At 33.9% G+C, this 19,958-nt stretch overlaps 1 long non-coding RNA gene across 1 annotated transcript; it reads right to left on the bottom strand.

Moving 5' to 3' along the window:
* Nucleotides 1-16,045: 16,045 nt before the first annotated feature.
* Nucleotides 16,046-18,813, bottom strand: LOC127132673 (uncharacterized). Its single transcript, XR_007806793.1, has 2 exons — nucleotides 18,262-18,813; nucleotides 16,046-16,274 (listed from the first exon to the last, which is right to left on the bottom strand). It is a non-coding gene; the product is annotated as an uncharacterized LOC127132673 (long non-coding RNA).
* Between the last annotated feature and the right edge of the window lie 1,145 nt (nucleotides 18,814-19,958).

Here is a 19,958-nt window from a genome sequence, read left to right as displayed (position 1 = left end):
GCATGATTGAGGAGAATTCTTCACACATATCTTTGTTTGTTGATCCGAATATGATATCATCAATGTATACTTGTACCAACAATGTGTTATTCTTGATTCTTTTGATGAAGAGAGTTTTGTCAACCTTGCCTTTTTCAAAACCTTTTTCACAAAGAAAGTTGCTAAGTCAATCATACCAAGCCCTAGGCGCTTGTTTCAATCCATAAAGAGCCTTTCTTAGCTTGAAAACATGCGAGGGATTCTTGAAATCTTCAAAGCCCGGGGGTTGCTTTACGTAAACTTCTTCGTTGATGTAGCCATTAAGGAATGCGCTTTTGACATCAATTTGAAAAAGCTGAAAGTTTAGTGAGTAAGCATAAGCAAGTAAAAGGCGTATAGCTTATAACCTTGCTACCGGAGCGAATGTTTCTTCGAAATCAATTCTTTCTTCTTGGTTGTAGCCTTGTGCGACCAACCTTTCTTTGTTACGAACAATGATGCCAATTTCGTCAAGTTTGTTTTTGAAGACCCATCGAGTTCCAATGATGTGTTTATTGCTAGATCTCGGAACAAGTTCCCAAACTTGATTTCTTTCAAATTGATTGAGTTCTTCTTGCATAGAAACGATCCATTGGTCGTCTCCTAAGGCTTCATCAACTTTGAAAGGTTAAATTTGAGAGACAAAAGCCATGTTTAAGCAAGCATCCTTTAAATTCAATCTTGTTGAGACTCCTTGACTAATGTCACCAATAATCTTGTCGATTGGATGGACTCTATGAGTTCTCCATTCTTTAGGTAGATCATTGATGTTTGCGTCTTGTGGATCTTGTTCTTCATGGTGTTCCGGTTGATTTTCATTATCGGATATGAAATCTATCTCTTGAGGAATATCTACTAAATCATCATCATTATCAACAATAATATCCTCCTTGGAGGGGTTAGTTTCATCAAATGATACATGCATAGATTCCTCAATAGTTAAAGTTCTTTTGTTATAAATCTTATAAGCTTTGCTAGAGAGAGAATAACCAAGAAATATACCTTCGACGGATTTTTCATCGAACTTACCGAGATTATCTTTGTCATTATTGAGGACAAAGCATTTGCATCCGAAGATATGAAAGTAGGCTATGTTCGGTTTTCTTCCCTTGAAAAGTTCATAAGGAGTTTTCTTCAAGATAGGTCTAATATTGACTCGATTACTTACAAAGCATGTCGTGCTTACCGCATCCGCCCAAAAGTATTTTGGAAGATTGGAGTCGCTAAGCATTGTTCTTGCAAGCTCAATGAGAGACCTATTCTTTCTCTCCACCACTCCATTTTGTTGAGTAGTCCTTGGTGCCGAGAAGTTGTGAGAGATTCCATTTTCATCGCAAAATTCTTCAAAGGAAGCATTTTGGAATTATCCACCATGATCGCTTCTTATGGAGGCAATGGTTAGTGACTTCTCATTTTGGATTTGCTTTGCATACTTCTTAAATGCTTTGAATGCGTCATTTTTCTGCACTAAAAAGAGAGTCCAAGTGTATCTAGAGAAATCATCAACAATGACTAAGGCATAAATATTACCTCCGAAGCTCCTTGTTCTTGATGGACCGAATAAGTCCATGTGCAGCAGTTGTAATGGCCTTGAAATGGTCACTACATTTTTGGATTTGAAAGTTGATTTATGTTGTTTCCTCTTTTGGCACGCATCACAAAGTCTATCTTTGATAAACTTCATCTTGGGCAAACCAATGACGAGGTCATGCTTGATCAACTTATTCAAATGTTCCATATGAATATGTGCGAATCTTTTGTGCCAAAGCCATGAATCATTATTGTTTGCCATGAGACACTTTACCTTCAATGACAAGTCATTAAGGGAAATCATAAAAATATTGCTAAGGCGTTTACCTTTTAGTTTAACCTCATGTGTGACTTCGTCTTCTATCAAGCACTCATCTTTAGTGAACTTGATCTTGAAGCCCTTGTCACATAGTTGGCTAATACTAAGAAGATTGTGCTTTAGTCCTTCGACATAAAGAACATCTTCAATGGATGTGAAAGGTGGTGCACCAACAATGCCTTTGCCAAGAATCTTTCCTTTGTTGTTATCTCCATATGTAACAAAACCCTTGGCTTTAAGCTTTAGATTTGAAAATTTGTTAATGTCTCCCGTCATATGCTTGGAACACCCACTATCGAGATACCATAAGTTTGATGTGGATTCCAAGTAAGCCTACAAAACAGATTAAGTTTTTTTAGGTACCCAAGTTGCTTTGGGTCCTTCATAACTAGTGCCTTTCTTTACCCATACGTAATGCCCATTAGCAACACTAAAGTTTCTAATATAGCAAGCATTAGGTGTATGGCCTTTAATACCACAATAAAAGCATGTTGGTTCAAAATTACTTCTATACCTAGAAGGACAAGACTTCTTTTTAACAAGGTTTTTCTTTTTAGGATAATGATGAACTATTTTAGGTTTGTTCACTTTCTCTTGGATTGGTTGGTCACTTGCCTTAATAAAGATTGTCTTGTTTGAGCTTGATTTTGAAAACTTTGAGTAACCAAGCCCACTTTTATCATTTGAATATCTTTGTTGGCTAAGTACACCCTCCAATCCAATTTGTCCTTTTTCGTATCTTTCAAGAACTCTTTTTAGTTGGACAATTTGAAAAGAAAGTTACTCACATTTATTGCATACAAAATTTTGTTTTTGATCACTAATCATCTTTTCTTTTTCAACTTCAAAACCTTTTTCCATTTTCTCAATTTTCTCTTCCAAAACTGAGATTTGTTTCTTTTGAGATGATATAGTTTTATACAAAATTTTACATTCATTTAATAATTCATCTATGGCACCTTGCACATCATTATCAAAAAGCGAAAAATCATTACTAACCTCATTTACTTCATCATCAGAATGGTGTGAGGCCATTAATGCTAGGTTTGCACTTTCATCACTATCCGAGTCGGATGACGAGCTTATTTCGTTATCTTCCCATGCGACATAAGCCTTTTTGTACTTGTTCTCCTTCTTGCTTTTGGATCCACTTTTCTTAGGTAGTTGAGGACAATCTGGTTTTATGTGGCCTTGCTTACCACATTCATAACATGTTACTTCTTGCATTAAAGTGGAAGCTTCTCTTTTCTTGAAGTGTTTCTTTCTTTTCGCGTAGAAGGAAGGTTTGTCATTCTTACCGAAAAATTTGCCTAGCCTTTTAACAAGTAACAAGAAGTTTTCATCCTCCTCCGAATTGTCTTCTTTCTCAACATCTTTGGAGTCAACTTTCAGAGTGATGCTCTCGGACTTCTTATCTTGATTCTCATGTTTTTCAAGTCTTCCAAGTTCCGTCTCATATTCTTGAAGTTTTCCAAACAATGTAGCGGAAGTCATTGTGGATAGACTTTTCTTTTCTGATATTGCCGTCACTTTTGGTTGCCATTCCATGGTTAAAGATCTAAGCACTTTAAGATTCAATTCATCATTACTTAAAGTCTTACCTAGAGCTTTTAGATGATTTGTCAAGTGCACAAATCTTTTCTGCAAGTCAATGATGGATTCTCCGGGCTGCATTCTGAACAACTCGTATTCTTGACTCAAGGTATTTAATCTTGATCTTTTAACTTCGGCAGTTCCTTCATGAGTTTCTACCAAGGTATCCCATATTTGTTTTGTCGTTGTGCATGCCGAAATGCGAAAGAATTCATCCATGCTGAGTGCACTTTGAAGAAGATTTATTGCCTTTTTATCATAGAGGACCTTCTTCTTATCATCATCATCCCATGAAGTTTTAGGCTTTGATGAACCAACGCCGTTAACAACCGTTGTAGGAACAAAAGGACCATTTTGGACAACATCCCATATTTCTTCTCCTTGTGCTTCTAAATGAGCCTTCATCCAAATTTTCCAGAAGTCAAAGTATTCACCATAGAATAATGGAGGCTTGTTATTGCTACCACCATCTCTGAAGACTAGATTATTATTTGCGGAAGCCATTTTGGATCGTCTAGGAACAGGTTACCTATAACCTGCTCTGATGCCAATTGTAAGTCTGAAATCAGTCTAAGAGGGGGGGGGGGGGTGAATTAGAAACCTTGAAATTTTCTTGTTGTAAGGATTGTTTTTATGGTTTATAATGGTGTTTAGGAAAGTGGTAAAGTGCAGAAAAATAATGACACAAATATTTATCCTGGTTTCCTTCACAATCCGAAGGTACATCTAGTCCCCTTTCCAACAAGAAAGAGATTTCCACTATTTGTTTGGACTTGGACAATGACCAACAAACACCATCAAGAACAAACTCTTGGATTTCCAACAAAGTCCACTTATGAGAACAATCCTCTCAAAGTGACTCTCTTGTTTCTAAACAACAAGGAAACCTTCTTAGTGATAAGAGAACAATCCTCTCCTATGCACCTCTTACTATCAAACAAGTAAGGATAAAACACTCACTATCTTAATTCCACTAATGCTGGAAAAATTAAGATGTGAAGAACAACAAGTGTATAATTTAAATGGAAGTTTGAATAATCTGGAAATATCTGCACATTAATCAAAGGATTGATCTTCTCCTTTTGGAATAATCAATCTCACAATGTTTATAAAAGTGTTCAAATGATGCATATGAATTTTGGACACTTATCTTTGAAAATAGTAAACAAAGAAAGATTGTGAAAATTAATTTTTAAGGAGGTGATTTGAAATCTGAAATTTTTTAGTTTAAATATCCTTCTATGAACCTCTTTAAACAGGTGCAAACAACCAATGGATGCCATGGTTCATAGAGAAGAAGCATGAATTGAAAATATGAAAAGTTGCAATTTTTCTACAAAAATTCCCAGTAGTAACCGGTTACCCAAATTATGTTAACCGGTTACATTAATTGTAACATTAAGAAAAATTCAAATTTTAAACTGTGTAACCAGTTACCATGAAAGTGTTAACCGGTTACATGCTAACAAAATCTGCCCAGAAATTGAATTTTGTTTCGGGTTAACCGGTTACCCCAAAAGTGTTAACCGGTTACCACTATTGAAAAAAGGAAAAAATTGAGAACTTTTAAATGCTGTAACCATTTTGAAATAAATTCTAAGTGTCCATATCATATTATGCATGCAACAATCAATTGAACACTTTATATATAAACATTAACTAAGATTAAATTCCAATACCTTTGTGATCAATTTCTCGAGCGACTTTGAGCTATGTATGATTGAAACTTTGTGTGAATTTGCTCTATTGAAGTCTTGATCCATTCTTTGATGATTGACCCTGTACGTGCATCGTTGTCTTCATCAAAATACTCAAGAAGCCATGTCTTCACACCACATATCGATTAATGTTACCTTTACTCTATGGTACAAATTTCATTCCCTTTATGGATTCCAATACTCCCTTACTTTTGGTTCCAAATTATACCTCTCTCACATTTACCTAATCTTCCAGTTTCTTTCTGCAGCAATTCTTCCTCTTTATCACTCCATTAATTTCCATTATTTACTACCTACAACAAATATCTTCTACAATCATTTACTTCATGTGATATCTCTCTCTATTTGATCAAAATACACCATATCTTTGAGCTTCGTCCAGTGCCTACCTGTGAACCAAGAGATGTTTGTTTTGAGACCAAACACTTAATTCTCTTTGTTTTCGACTATACCATATAGTGGTTAATGTTGTGGGCTACCCACATATTGGTTAATGTCAGTTTTACTCTCTGGTTCAGATTTCATCCCCTCATTGGTTCAAATAACATTATTCTTTGGTTCAAACCATACAGTTATCACTCTTCTTTCACCTCCCATCATTATTTTTATGAACTACGGAGCTCTAAATTCCTTATTTCACTATAAGAATATGTAGGCATGAGGGCCCTAATCCTCACCGAGCACTCTATCTATTTCTCCTTCTTTTCCCTTTATCCTTTCGCATATAACCTTTAGATATAACATTCATCCAAGCAAAGAACAATCAAAACGGTTCCCATTGAGTACAACGGGTGTTAGGGGTGTTAATACCTTCCCCTTACATTACCTACTTCCTTACCTATTTCTCTTCCCTCTGATTTTATCGATGTTTTCCCTTTCCTTCGAAAATAAATTAAGTTTGATGACGACTCTATTGTACCTTCAAGCGTGCGATGCATCCGGGTATACTTCTGCTAGCTTCACCACTAACAAGAACTTAGACAGAGATGAAAGTGGTAAGAATGTTAATGTCAAAAGGTATAGAGGTATGATCGAATCTCTTTTATATCTTCATGCATCTAGGCCTGCTATTATGTTTATTGTGTGCACGTGTATTCAATATCAATCCGCTCATAGGGAATCACATTTAAAAGTTGTAAAGCACATCCTTGGATACCTTCATGGTACATCTAAGTATAGGTTTTGGTTTTAGAAGGGTAGCGATTATAGTTTGGTTGGTTACTCATATTTCAATTTTTCCGGTTGCAAATCGGATGGAAAAAGTACTAATGGAACTTGCCACCTATTTTCAAACTCCTTAGTTAGTTGGCATAGAAAGAAGCAAGTCTCTATTGCTTTGTTAACTGCAGAGGCGAAATATGTCGCAGTCGGTAGTTGTTGTGAATAAATTTTATGGCTCAAACAACAACTACTTGACTTTGACATCAAACTTCAACGTATTATGATAATGTGAGATAATACTAGTGCGATTAACTTGACCAAAAACCCAGTGTTACACTCTTGTACTAAACAAATTGAGATACGTAACCATTTCCTATGTGGCCATGTTAAAAAAGGCGATGTCGTTTTTGAACATGTTGATAGCAAAAATCAACTTGTGGACATTTTCTCAAAACCTCTTGCGACTGAGCCATTTTTCAATATTCGATAGGAATTGGGCATTCTCGATATCTTAAATCTTGCCTAAATATTTTGTTGCATGCACTCTTTATGTTTGTTTCACCTTTCGTTAGAAAGTTCTATTTCATATGAGTGCATCCTCTATCTCTCATCCTATGAGATAATGTCATTTCACTTATCTCTTTGTTCATAAGTTTTTTTTTTGTGATTGCGTGTTTATCTTCCAAAGATGTGTGATATATTTGATGAATGATACATTTCATGTATGCTCACTTCCAAAATCTTAATTGTTAAATCATGTATTTTCAATCTATATGCTTATAGTAAATTCATGTTATTGTGTCATTATCATATGTGTTTCATGCTATTATATCTTCATATTAGTAGTATTTTTGAAGCTATTGGTGTTTAAGCATGTTATTTATCGACTCTTGCATGAAAATGACGTTTTTGCATGAATTTTTCCAAATCCATAATGTATGCCTCGACTAACATGAATGCGTAAGATACCAACTTCAATAACTTTGCATCATACACCACATATTAGTTTACTCGTATTCGCCAAGACATGGCATTTTACCATGGTTCCACTACAACCGACATCAATAATATGATTTCTTTTGAAAATGATAATCACCATCATTATCAACAATTTTATCGGGAGTTGTGTAACTTTCTAGATGCCGAGTATGGTAACAAAGGTATAGCTTGGTACCGGGGTAGGAGGCCAAAACCTAGGAGTATGAATGAGGCAAATAGGGTTCGTAGGAATTAGTCATATTGATTGTTGATCAAGTCTTTAGAAACTCATTTGCATGCATTTTATTTTTCTATGAGTGCAACTTTCCATTAGATGTGTTTTGTATGATGTCAAAACTAGGATACTCTTAGCGTTTATGTACATTAGACGGTACCATCTGAGTATAGTAATGCATTTTAGCATCAAGAAGCATGTCAACATGTTTGGAAATGGCTTAGAAAAGATTCATGCATCAAGAAAAGATTTTATGCATCAAAAATCCATTCTTGTGTGAAAAACTGTCTACAGGTCGACACATGCGATTATAGGTCGACCTATAGAAGAATTTTTTCTGCTATAGGTCGACACATACAATGCATAGGTCGACCCATATGCTGCAATATTAAAGCTTGTAGGCTCTGTCAGATGTGCCACCTATAGAGGTCGGCACATAACATGTATAGGTCGGCACATGACTTGTATAGGTCGACCTATATATCAAAAATCTTGAAAAATTGCATTTCTTTCTATTCATTTTGCATTACTTTTGCTTCTCACTTATTTACGTATATATACTTGGTACATACATCATTTACTAGTAAGGTTTCTAGTGAGTAAAACCTATACGAAACCGGGATTTCAAAGCATTCTCATCATCTTCAACCTCTCTTTTATGCATACACACAATCAAACTACACATAATCACTTGTTATTGGGTTTCGTATAGATCATGGTTGATAACATCCAATTTAGGTTTGTTGTAATGTTAAATTGGGTTGAGAACTTTGAGGGTTTCAAATCAGAAAACCAAAGTGGGGTTTTTCTTCAAGATCTTTTAGGGTTTGAAGGTTTTGAACAAGATTACTTAATCTGGATCCGATCGAGTGAAGTCTTTGAAGAACGGGAGGTTCTTGCAAAGGAGTAGAGTTGGACGGTGGATCACATTGGTAAATATTTGGTTTCAACAAGTACATATTTGGGATTTGATTGAGTGAAAGCTTTGAAGAACAAGGGGTTTCTTTCAAAGAAGTAGCATGGGATGGTGAATAAAAGCGACATTGTTGGTTACTTGATCAAACTTTGATCAAGGGAAGAGAAAGTGGTAGAATCAACATCAAGCCTAAGGTTTATAGGGTTAGATTGCTACATCTCTCTTGTACACATACATTTACAAAGTAAGATATATTACACTATCTCAATTCGCATTCGAATTAAGGACAGACATACCCATAGCGAGGTCGATTGGGAAACTGCCTAAACAAATCCTTTTGTACTCTCTCTCTCTCTCTCTCTCTCTATATATATATATATATATATATATATATATATATATATATATATATATATATATATATCTTTTATTTTCGATTTACAAATTGTCGATTTCATTGATTGTTTGATCAAATTGTTTGAATAATAATTTTTTATTACATTTTGAATTTGGTGTTGTTGGGTTAATCACAAACCTTTTGGTTATGATTGGATTTTGAGATCAACAATACCACATAAAACTCCAAAAAAAATTGATCACACATTATGTATTCGACAAATTGCTTCAACTGGTTTTTTATGGGATTTATTATTAGAAGTAAACTTTCCTTATTACTTTACATTCAACTAGTTGTGATTTGTTGTTGTTAATCGATTTATGAATCATTATCATATCATTGTCATTACTATGCATATCCAAGCTTTTTGATATCGGGTTCGGTTAGACGATTTTTGATTTGGGATATTTTAAACTTCCTTTCATGCCATAAATTTTTAAACCTATTTTTTGTCAAAGTTTTTAACTCGAGATTTATTCACCCCACTCTAGATCTAAGTATATCGTCTAACATTTTTGTCTTACATGTTATTATGTTTCGTTCTTATGCTTTTCTATTATTGACAATGTTATGTGGTGTTTGTAATAAACTACTTATAATTGTTTATGAATTGCATGTTTATTTATGTTTAGGCATTCTTAACTTTAATGTCATTTCAATGAAATATGAGTGCACGTTATTGTTGTACAATATATCTTTGCACGCACGCACACACACAAACACACGCGCGCACACACACAAATACACATGTGCACACACTCACTCATGCATGCACACAAGCACATAGGATCACGCGCGCGCACTCGGTCGCCCGTCCGCTCCCCCCCCCCCCCCCCCCACACACACACACCCACCACCCACCCACCCACATCCATCCCCCTTTTTTATTTTTGGTTTGTAAATTGTCGATTTCATTGATTGTTTGATCAAATTGTTTGAATAATAATTTTTTATTACATTTTGAATTTGGTGTTGTTGGGTTGATCACAAACCTTTTGGTTATGATTGGATTTTGAGATCAACAATACCATATAAAACTCCAAAAAACATTGATCACACACTATGTATTCGACAAATTGCTTCAACTGATTTTTTGTGGGATATATTATTAGAAGTAGACTTTCCTTATTACTTTACATTTAACTAGTTGTAATTTGTTGTTGTTGTTGTTGTTGATTTATGAATCATTATCATATCATTGTCACTACTATGCATATCCGAGCTTTTTGATATTAGGTTCGGTTAGACGATTTTTGATTTGGGATATTTTAAACTTGCTTTCGTGCCATAAATTTTTAAACCTATTTTTTGTCAAAGTTTTTAACTCGGGATTTGTTTACCCCACTCTAGATCTAAGTATATCGTCTAACATTTTTGTCTTACATGTTATTATGTTTCGTTCATATGCTTTTCTATTATTGACAATGTTATGTGGTGTTTGTAATGAACTCCTTATAATTGTTTATGAATTGCATGTTTATTTATGTTTAGGCATTCTTAACTTTAACGTCATTTCAATGAAATATGAGTGCACGCACTCCGTCGCCCGTTCGCTCCCCCCCCCCCCCCCCCCCCCCCCCCCCACCCACACACACACACACACCCACACCCACACACACACATTTAAAGAAGTAGCGGAACTAGATGATCAATTGAAAATCTTGGGACACTTGGTCTTGCTTAAGATCAAGGAAAGAGAAGAAGATAAAATCAACATCAAATTTGGGATTTGGAGGTTTGGATCTCTATTTCTCTCTTGTATTCAAGATTTACAAAGGTTACTCAATATCTCAATTCCTTTTGAAATTGGGGGAAGACGTACACATAATAAGGATGATTAGGGAACTGCATAAGCTATTCTCTCTCTCTCTCTCTCTCTCTCTCTCTCTCTCTCTCTATATATATATATATATATATATATATATATATATATATATATATATATATATATATATATATATATATATATATATATATATATATATATATATATATATATATATAATATATATATATATATATATATATATATATATATATATATATATATATATATATATATATATATATATATATATATATATATATATATATATTCACACACTATCTTTAAAATTTGTGAACTCATTTAGTGTATAAATTTTCACATATTGATAATTTCTTGGTGTTGAAATATCGCAAACTGTTTTTGTTAAGATAATTGCAATCCATAAATTTACAATTGGATTTTCACATCAACAACATAAAGGAAAAATCAACTTGGTGTTTATTGCACACCAAGTGTTTGGCAAATTGTCTTAGTCAATTTTGATTTCTTAATTTCATTGAATATTGATTATCAAAGTGTAAATTCAAACGTTATTGTGAAAAACATATTGATTTGTTTTCTCATCATTGTGATACGTTAATTTCATTTTGTTACGGTTTAATACGCATTTTCGATTCTTCCGATAACGGTTTGGGATAACCAAGTGTTTATCAGGAACCGCTTTCGCTTGCCATAGAAAATATTTTAAAAAATAAAGTTTTAATCAAAGTTTTATTTGTGATATATTCATCCCCCTCTAGATCGTTGCCCTCGTTTAGGAAACACAACAACAACAAACAAGTGCATTGATGTGCCTTTGAATATGTGTGAATTACTAATTATTAAACAATGACATCCTTTTTCCATTTATATTTTTTAGGGTTGAGTCTGCTCAGTAGAGACTAAAAAATGTGTTAACAACTAGCCAAGGAGATTTATGAAGAAATTGGGAAGCTGTGAACACCATGTTGAAGTTGCAATTAGGTTCAATTAAAATATCATTTCAGAAAAGTATTGCTAACATTGAGCATCGGTATAACACTTCATTTTACTCCAGATTGCACGACTTCGTTTCAAGATATTGTATACAACACATTGGAAATGGTAAATTTCGTTGGTTCAAACAAAACTGAATGTGGTTGCATCATTAGAACAAGACATGAGTTACCTTGTGCATGTAAACTTGCAGGTCTTCAAATACAAGGTGACCATATTCCGCTAGAATCGATTCATGTGTTTCGGAAGAAATTATACATTGAAGAGCATGAGGTCACTAATGAAGATAGTGGGACACAATTGAATTTAGAAGAAAAGTGTCATACGGTGAACTGACTTGGGATATTTTGCTTTTTATCGCAATGTCGCGGATAGCAAGAGTCGCCACCGACTTTTCTTTTATCCAATAAGGAAAGGTGGAAAAGAACAGGAAAGACCTCAATAGATTTTGGGTTCGGGAGGTACATTATACAAAGGGAAGGTATTAGCACCCTTTGTATCCATGGTTATCCATGGGCTCTTAATTGCTGGATCACTTATGTTATTTTTCTTGTCTGAAAAAGTGCTTGTGAACGGCTTAGAAAATGTTTTGAAAAGAGAGTTTAACTTTGTAATGATTCTCATATGAATGTATACAAAGTGGTTACCTCGTTTAGTTTTGAAAGTTGTTTAGAAAAATATACCTCGGTAATGATTCTAGTATGAATGTATACCGAGTGGTGATTTTCCAAAAGAGGTTTTGAAAGGTGTGAGGTGTTGAAAATATTTTAAATTATGATCCAGTAATTGAGAGTTATACCTTCCTAAGGTCGTTATGAACGTTTCCTATCCTTCTGAGGGTAAAACTGTCCTTACTATTGAGAAGTAAGTAATTTTAGCCTTTTGGATGTTTAAGGGTCATCGTAGGGTCATCGATAGGTCATTGAAGGCAACAGTTGTAAGGATACCTTAGCATTCGAAGGGACAATCATCATTTAACCGTAGGCTACACCGAAGGGTCATCGAGGGACAAAATCGTATTTTCGAAAGCAACATCCGAGGGACCATGATTTATTTTATGATGATTTAACCGAAGGGTCTTTGCTAAGTGTATCCCTACATTCGCGGGACATGACCGTAATACCGTAATCGTAAGGCAAAAGAGAGGTCCAAGATCACATATTGAAAGTCCATATTTTAAAGTTAATTAAGTAATTAGGGTGAATCTCCACATTAAAATTAATACATTAAAATTAATACATTAAAATTAACACATTAAAATTAATCAAGTAATTTAGGGCGAATCTCCACAAGGGTATCCCACAAATAAAGTGGAAGACCTAGACAGCAATCCTTTCCTGGGACAGGTGAACCTTTACAAAATTCAGCAAACGGATTAGAGTACCAAATCAGGGTGCAATCAAGAGTTGCACCAAAGCAGTAATAGTATCAGGTAAACTAAGCCTGGTTATAATAAGATAAGTCGGATGGGTAAAGATCAAAACAGAGCGAAACAGCGGCCTCCATTACAACAATTCAAGGTATCCAGGCATACTTAAGTCCACATGCAAAACCTCAAATGTATTTATGAATTCAATTATGATATCACATGTGCATTAGGAACATAAAGCGGTGATAGTAACGCAAACCTGTTGGCAATTGAATTGCAACCTCGAATTGGCCGATCGGATCGAATTGAGCGGAAGTGACCTTGCTGCCGTAGGCTTTTCCTTCCGGGTTTCCTTTAGGGTTACTCGGAATAAGTTAAACAGTAGTCCTGAACACTCCGCCACAAGCCGGCAGGATTTGTCCTTGGATTCGTCAAATAAACAACAAATTACAGCGAAGAAAATAAACTAGATCCTAACGTAAGGTTGGATCCGGTAAAAAGGTACACAATAGTTTCCTTTGTAGAAACTATTGTGTGAATAGAACTAACTAAATGCTGAAAAAGAAATAGGAAATTGCAAGGAAAATAGTGTAGAACTCGTAGGAAAAACAATGCCTAAGCTGCTGGAAAAGAAAATATGCAAAAGTGAAAACGGCAAAGGAAAAATGTGGAAAAAGCCCCCGTTCTAGGTTTTCTTCGTGGCTATTTATATTGGTACCATTAAGTAACTACTTGCTGCCAAGAGCTCTTCAACGTGGCTAATTTCATGGCGTGGATATAGGGCCCAATACTCCTCAACGTCTCTTCAAGTCTCTGAGGCGTTACGTGCGCCCAAAAAGTAGGGTAGTGGTGTGACGCTCGTCACACCATGTGTGACGTCCGTCACAAGGCTGCTTTGCGTGACGCTCGTCACGCCCTCCGTGACGTCCGTCACAAGCACAGCATTTGTGGCTTGCGCTTTGGGCTGGGCTTTGCTATTCGGTTCGTTTTCTCTCCTTTTTGCACCTCTTCTCCTCCATTTTTATCCATGCTTCCAAATAAACCACTTTTATGTTATCACTAGGCGAGCGTGTAGCGAATAGGTCAGTTTGGGTCATTCGCGAGCTGGGCCTTCGTTCCCGTAAGATCAGTGTCATGAAAATGAGTCGGAATGCCTTGAAAAATGTCTTGAAATATAAATGGGCAAATTTTGGGGTATGACAAAAAGTGTGAAGAGTTGAATATGTATTTCATTACACTGGATATTGTAGGCCAGAGGGTGATGAGATTTTTTTTTAGGAACTAACACATCCATCAACATCTTCCATGTGTCCACCACCAATGAAATTCAAGCCAACGAGGGAAAATAATAAGTAAAAAGGGTGAAGAGAGTGATATGCATCGTCATCCTTCACATTGGGAGTATGTTAAGGGCTCGCAAGTAAGTCAGTCTACAAAGATATCATTTACAAAACCAATTGAAAGTCAATTAGTTAGTCAGTCTTTAAGACTTCTTTACTTGTCATAATTTCTTGTTTTCTTATATCAGTACAATGATGACATTGTTGATGTGAGTAAAGGTGGCAACTGTGGTTTCCATGTTATTGCAGATTTACTTGGATGAGGCGAAGAGTCATGGCCTATGGTTCAGACGCAGTTAGATGATGAAGTTTATGAACACCGTCAGTTGTATTCCAAGTTGTTATATGACACAATACAAGAAGTTAGAAGTACGTTGCGAGTAGCCAACTTGGGTGTGCAAGGTCGTGAGAAGTGGATGATGATTCCTAATATGGGTTACCATATTGCTTTATAAATACAATGTTATATTGGTCTCGTTGTCGAGAAACCTTAACATCATATTTTTTCCATTAGGGATAGCGCTCCATGCATAGCTTCAAGTAGACGCAAAATTATTGAAGTTGATTTTGTTGACAATAGTCTTTGGGTTAAGGTGAAGTTGAAATCCAATTGTCTTTTACCTCCAACGACAGACCGATGAAAACAAAACTGTAATGAAGGTGCGAGCGTATGAGAATCAACATATGCGAGAAAATATTAAACACTAGAAATAAGAAGTTATGAAGTCAACATAATTTGTTTTGTATTGATATTGTAGCACTTTTTACATTCTATATATATATATATATATATATATATATATATATATATATATATATATATATTATATATATATATATATATATATATATATATATATATATATATATATATATATATATATATATATATATATATATATATATATATATATATATTAGCGGATATAGTTTGTGAAAAATTTCACAAAAAAGTTGTTTTTTTTCTAAATCTCTCTGCTGCCTATCGGATTTTTCAAATTTTAAAAAAAATTGATTTATACGGAATTTTTCAAAATATCTAATAGTCTTATAGTTAACCGAGTTTTTCAAAATATCTCGTATAACTGCAGCGGATTTTTCAAATTTCTGATATGTATCCAACAGATTTTTCAAATATTAGATATTTCTTCAACAATTTTGTAGACAATATTTAAAATGTCCATAATTTTGCAAAATATCTGATTTTTAAAATTAAAAATCCAGTATTTTTTCATCCAAACTAAAAAAAAAGACAAAAAATTTGATACTTAAAAAAAAACCGATAATTGTATATACTTTTGAAAGACCAAATTTTTTTAATGACATAAATGTAATTGCAGCTGACAGGATAAAGGATAAAATCTCTAAGATCAAGCTCATCAAAAAATAGTGTTTTCTAAAATTTTAATACTATGAGGACCTAATTGGTAACATTGCAATTGAACTTATTTGGGTTATATCTTATTTGAGATCAAGCTCATAAAAAAATATTGTGTTTTCTAAAATTTCAATACTATGAGGACCTAATTGGTAACATTGCATTTGAACTTGTGTCTAAAAATAATTTCAATCACAAATCATATTTTGATTGGGAATAAATAAATTACATTTTGATTAGGTGCAAACATGATTAGGTGTAAGCATGATTTATAAAATTTGAGAGAAAAATTGGTTCAAGCAAAACACAAACTAAAAATGAAACTTAATTTACTACAATTATTCTCTTCCTTTTCATTTATTCACTTACTCTAAAATTTTAAACAATAAATTAGAAATTCCCTTTGGTACACCATTTATCTATGGGTAAAATTGTCTTTCCATGGCATGCTTTCATACTTCAATGTCCTTCATACAATACTAGTCCAAAATAAATCACTTTGACTAGTCATTACAATACCTGATTTAAAAAAGAAAAAAGAAGAGCAACCATTAAGCTACGAATAGTAAAAACAATGTTCAAATAACTTTCTTTAAGTTTTGTCCTATTTATACTTGCATGTGAGAGATATTGTTAATTAAGGGTAATAACTCCACACCAGAGTGGCGACAAGATATCAAGAAGTCTGACAGAAGCTCCTCAGAACAATCTTCTTCAACATATAACAGGAAAAACTAATTGAAATTCAGAAATTGGAACGATAGAAGTAGAAGTTTTGTGGCATCTGATTAATTCATCATTGGAGCTTTAGTCCAGACTCAATACGAACAGCACACATGGCATTCTACAATCTAAATAAAGTGGAATCTCATCCAAAACATTAAAACTAAAAGCAAAAGCCAAAAACTAAACATTATCCCTAGTCCATGAAAAGAAACTCGTTCTGTTTGGATAAAGCCAGACATTCCAACTGAAAAATGTTAAAGGCAGATCAATAGGAGAAGCTCCTCTTATTTACCAAAGCTTAAAACTAATGAGAAAAGTTAAACTTAGACCTACAGATGTGAGAACATCTTTTTAGAGGAAAAAAGCAGTTTAACATCATCATCAATGTATTCATGTAAGAATCTCGACTAATCCACTGTCAAAACTCAAAATATCAAGGAACTAGTCGATAAATCACCAAAAATACTGCAATAGAAAATAGATATGTAAAATGTATGCACATCCAGCAACTGAACAAATTCAAAATGATAAGGATCTCGTCAAATAGTCATCAACATAAACAATAAAAAAAAACAATACGTACTTAAAGAACTGCAATTTATGGACAACCAATAATTGAACAAAATCATAAATCATGCTAAGTAAATAAAAGAGCAAGAGATTTAGAGGCAATACACTGACATCAAATGAAAGTCTTTTATTTTGCCACTTCATATCATTGATTTTAAGATCAATTTACAAGAATATGACATGCTAGAATGATGGATTTTCAAATGGACGCATGTGTAAAGTTGGTTTACACCAACAATGTATCTAATTTAAACTCAAAGAGCAAACATTCAATTTGATCCCAACATTAGGTAAACATAAATAAAACAACAATAGGTAAATAAAGAACTGCAATGTATGCTCAACCAACAATTGAACAAAATCATAAATCATGCTAAGTAAATAAAAGAGCAAGAGATTTAGAGGCAATACACCGTCAGTGTAAATAAGTTTTATACTAGCATCCAATGAAAGCCCTTTATTTTGCCACTTCATATCATTGATTTTTCATTGATTTTAAGATCAATTTACAAGAGGACGTGTTAGAATGATGGATTACACTAACAATGTATCTAATTTAAACTCAAAGACCAAAACTTCAAATTGGAGTCTAAACTATGACTCTCCTCGATCCTATCTTGAAAGTCTGACAAACTACCTTGTGTTTGGATAAAAAACTTATTTGCAGCTTATAGCATACATGTTTATTGAAATAAGCACTTATAAATAAGTCTGCATAAGCTATTTATATTCTACATATTTATATGCTACATGTGGTCCTATATTTTGTCTAAAAAACAAACTTTTTCTTATAAATTGGATCAAAGAGAGTATATGTTATAAGTTGTTTACCTAAGTAATCTTGGAGAACTTATAAAAATACACTCCGAAAAATGCAGTGTCATAAATCTCATGTCCGTAGATAAGCACAAATAAATCAATCCAAACACGCCCTTATATTGTATTTCTATGTAATGTATGCACAACCAATAATTGAACAAAATCTATCATCATACAACAAACAACTACATAAATAATAAATTACCAATTTTTTTCATTTATCATAATAATTAGAGTAAATAGCTATTTGGGTCCTTTAATATGCAAGACAGTGTCAATTTACTCTAATAATCATAAGGAACGTTGGAAAACAGATACTACAGTGACTCAACATGATTATTCAACAACAATAAAAAAAAAATCAAAACTTGAAAAGGTTGTCAAAACGCACCGTATCATTTCGCAGAAGCCGTTACTTCATTCGGCGTCTTGGCGACAATGGAAAGCGCATGAAGTCCAGATTGAAGCTCATCGGAGAGAAGATCATAAACCATACGGTGTCGTTTAACGAGACTCTGACCTTCGAATTTGGGAGAAACGATTTTCAAGTTGAAATGAGTTTCTTTATCGGAAGTGTCTTTCATTGCGGCGTGACCGGCGTGCTGATACGACACGTCGTCTACGTCCAGAACGGTGGCTTCGAGGGATGATTGGAGCTTTGATTTTATTCTGTTGGCTCTTGTGAGTATTGCGCTGGCGTTACGAAAACTCATTGTGTGGGATTTGGTTTCGGTGATTTTAGGGTTTTGGGAATGGGGAATGGGGTTGTAGAAATTGGGGAATGTTTTTACTGGATTGGAGTGATGAGGGGAAGGGGGACTGATTTGGATGTGAGTTCAGATATCAAATTGTTCCACCCCTCTTTCGATTTCAGTTGTCAATGATTGAACCGTTATTTTCCCTATTATATTCACCATTGGACTACTTAACTATTCATCATAATTTTTTAATAATACAATCTATGTTTAAGTCTTTGAAAAATTAACTCTTAAATTTAGATTTTAAAATTCGGATATACTTAATATACAACATGCCAAAATTAAATATTAAAAAACTCTGGAGATTGGAATCTATATAATACATTATAGAGAATAAATTCCAATGCATCTAACGCATCACATCTATGACAAATCTCAAAACCACACATTTTTAAATTAATTTGGAGATTGGAATCCAAACTGTCTTTGTTTAAGTAAATTCACGCATTTTCCTCTCTTGTCCCATTTTCATTTATGCAAAATAGCAAAAACAAATAAATAAAGAGTTAGGTCCTCATTTGCATTTATAAAGCTTAGTTCATCATTTTCAAGCTTTCTCATTGCTTATATCCATTGCATTGAAGCTTATCACGTCTTTATTCCACTATATTACACTAATTTGAAGTTCATATCAATTGCATTAGTAAATTGTTGATGACTTCTCTGCAAGTGTACCGATAATGTCGCAATAATAAAATAAGATCGAATCTACAAGGACTGCTATTTTAACAAGACAAATTTGTGCAATGCGTGGAAAATAGTAAGTTGGTGGGGGGGTCGAGTTTGAATGCGAAAGAAAAATAAAGTTGTGTGACAATAAGAATAAAACAGTCAGGTTGTATATAAAATCCCTTATTTATCTATTGTTGATGTTCGATGCATTACATGAATGATATTGTCAATATAATCCCATGGTGAATTAACAAAACTGTTATAACCAAGCCCTTGAGATATAGCTCATTAATCACTACTCAGAGTTTTCTATCCCTAGTCCACCAACGTAAGCAAGATTAGACAATGCAACAGAGCGTTAATTCTTAAGCCACTACTCAGGGTATCTTATCCCTATTCAACCAGCGTAAGCACAACAATTGCCATGAGTCCAACATATAGACTAATGGTCAGTATTCCCTATGTGTCCAAAATCACATTAAAAGAGTATCTCACATAAAAAGCATTAAGAACAAAGCGCAATTGAATAGATTTATAGATTAAATTACTCATGCAATATCAAATCAAACATATGCCCCAACAATGTCAAAATAGGTTCATCATAACACAACTTAACCTATAGAGAATTAGCTACTCATAATTCAAATTACAATACCAA

This window comes from Lathyrus oleraceus, chromosome 1, assembly GCF_024323335.1.
Source record: "Lathyrus oleraceus cultivar Zhongwan6 chromosome 1, CAAS_Psat_ZW6_1.0, whole genome shotgun sequence".
NCBI lineage: Eukaryota > Viridiplantae > Streptophyta > Magnoliopsida > Fabales > Fabaceae > Lathyrus > Lathyrus oleraceus.
This window is presented reverse-complemented; position numbering and strand designations above follow the sequence as displayed.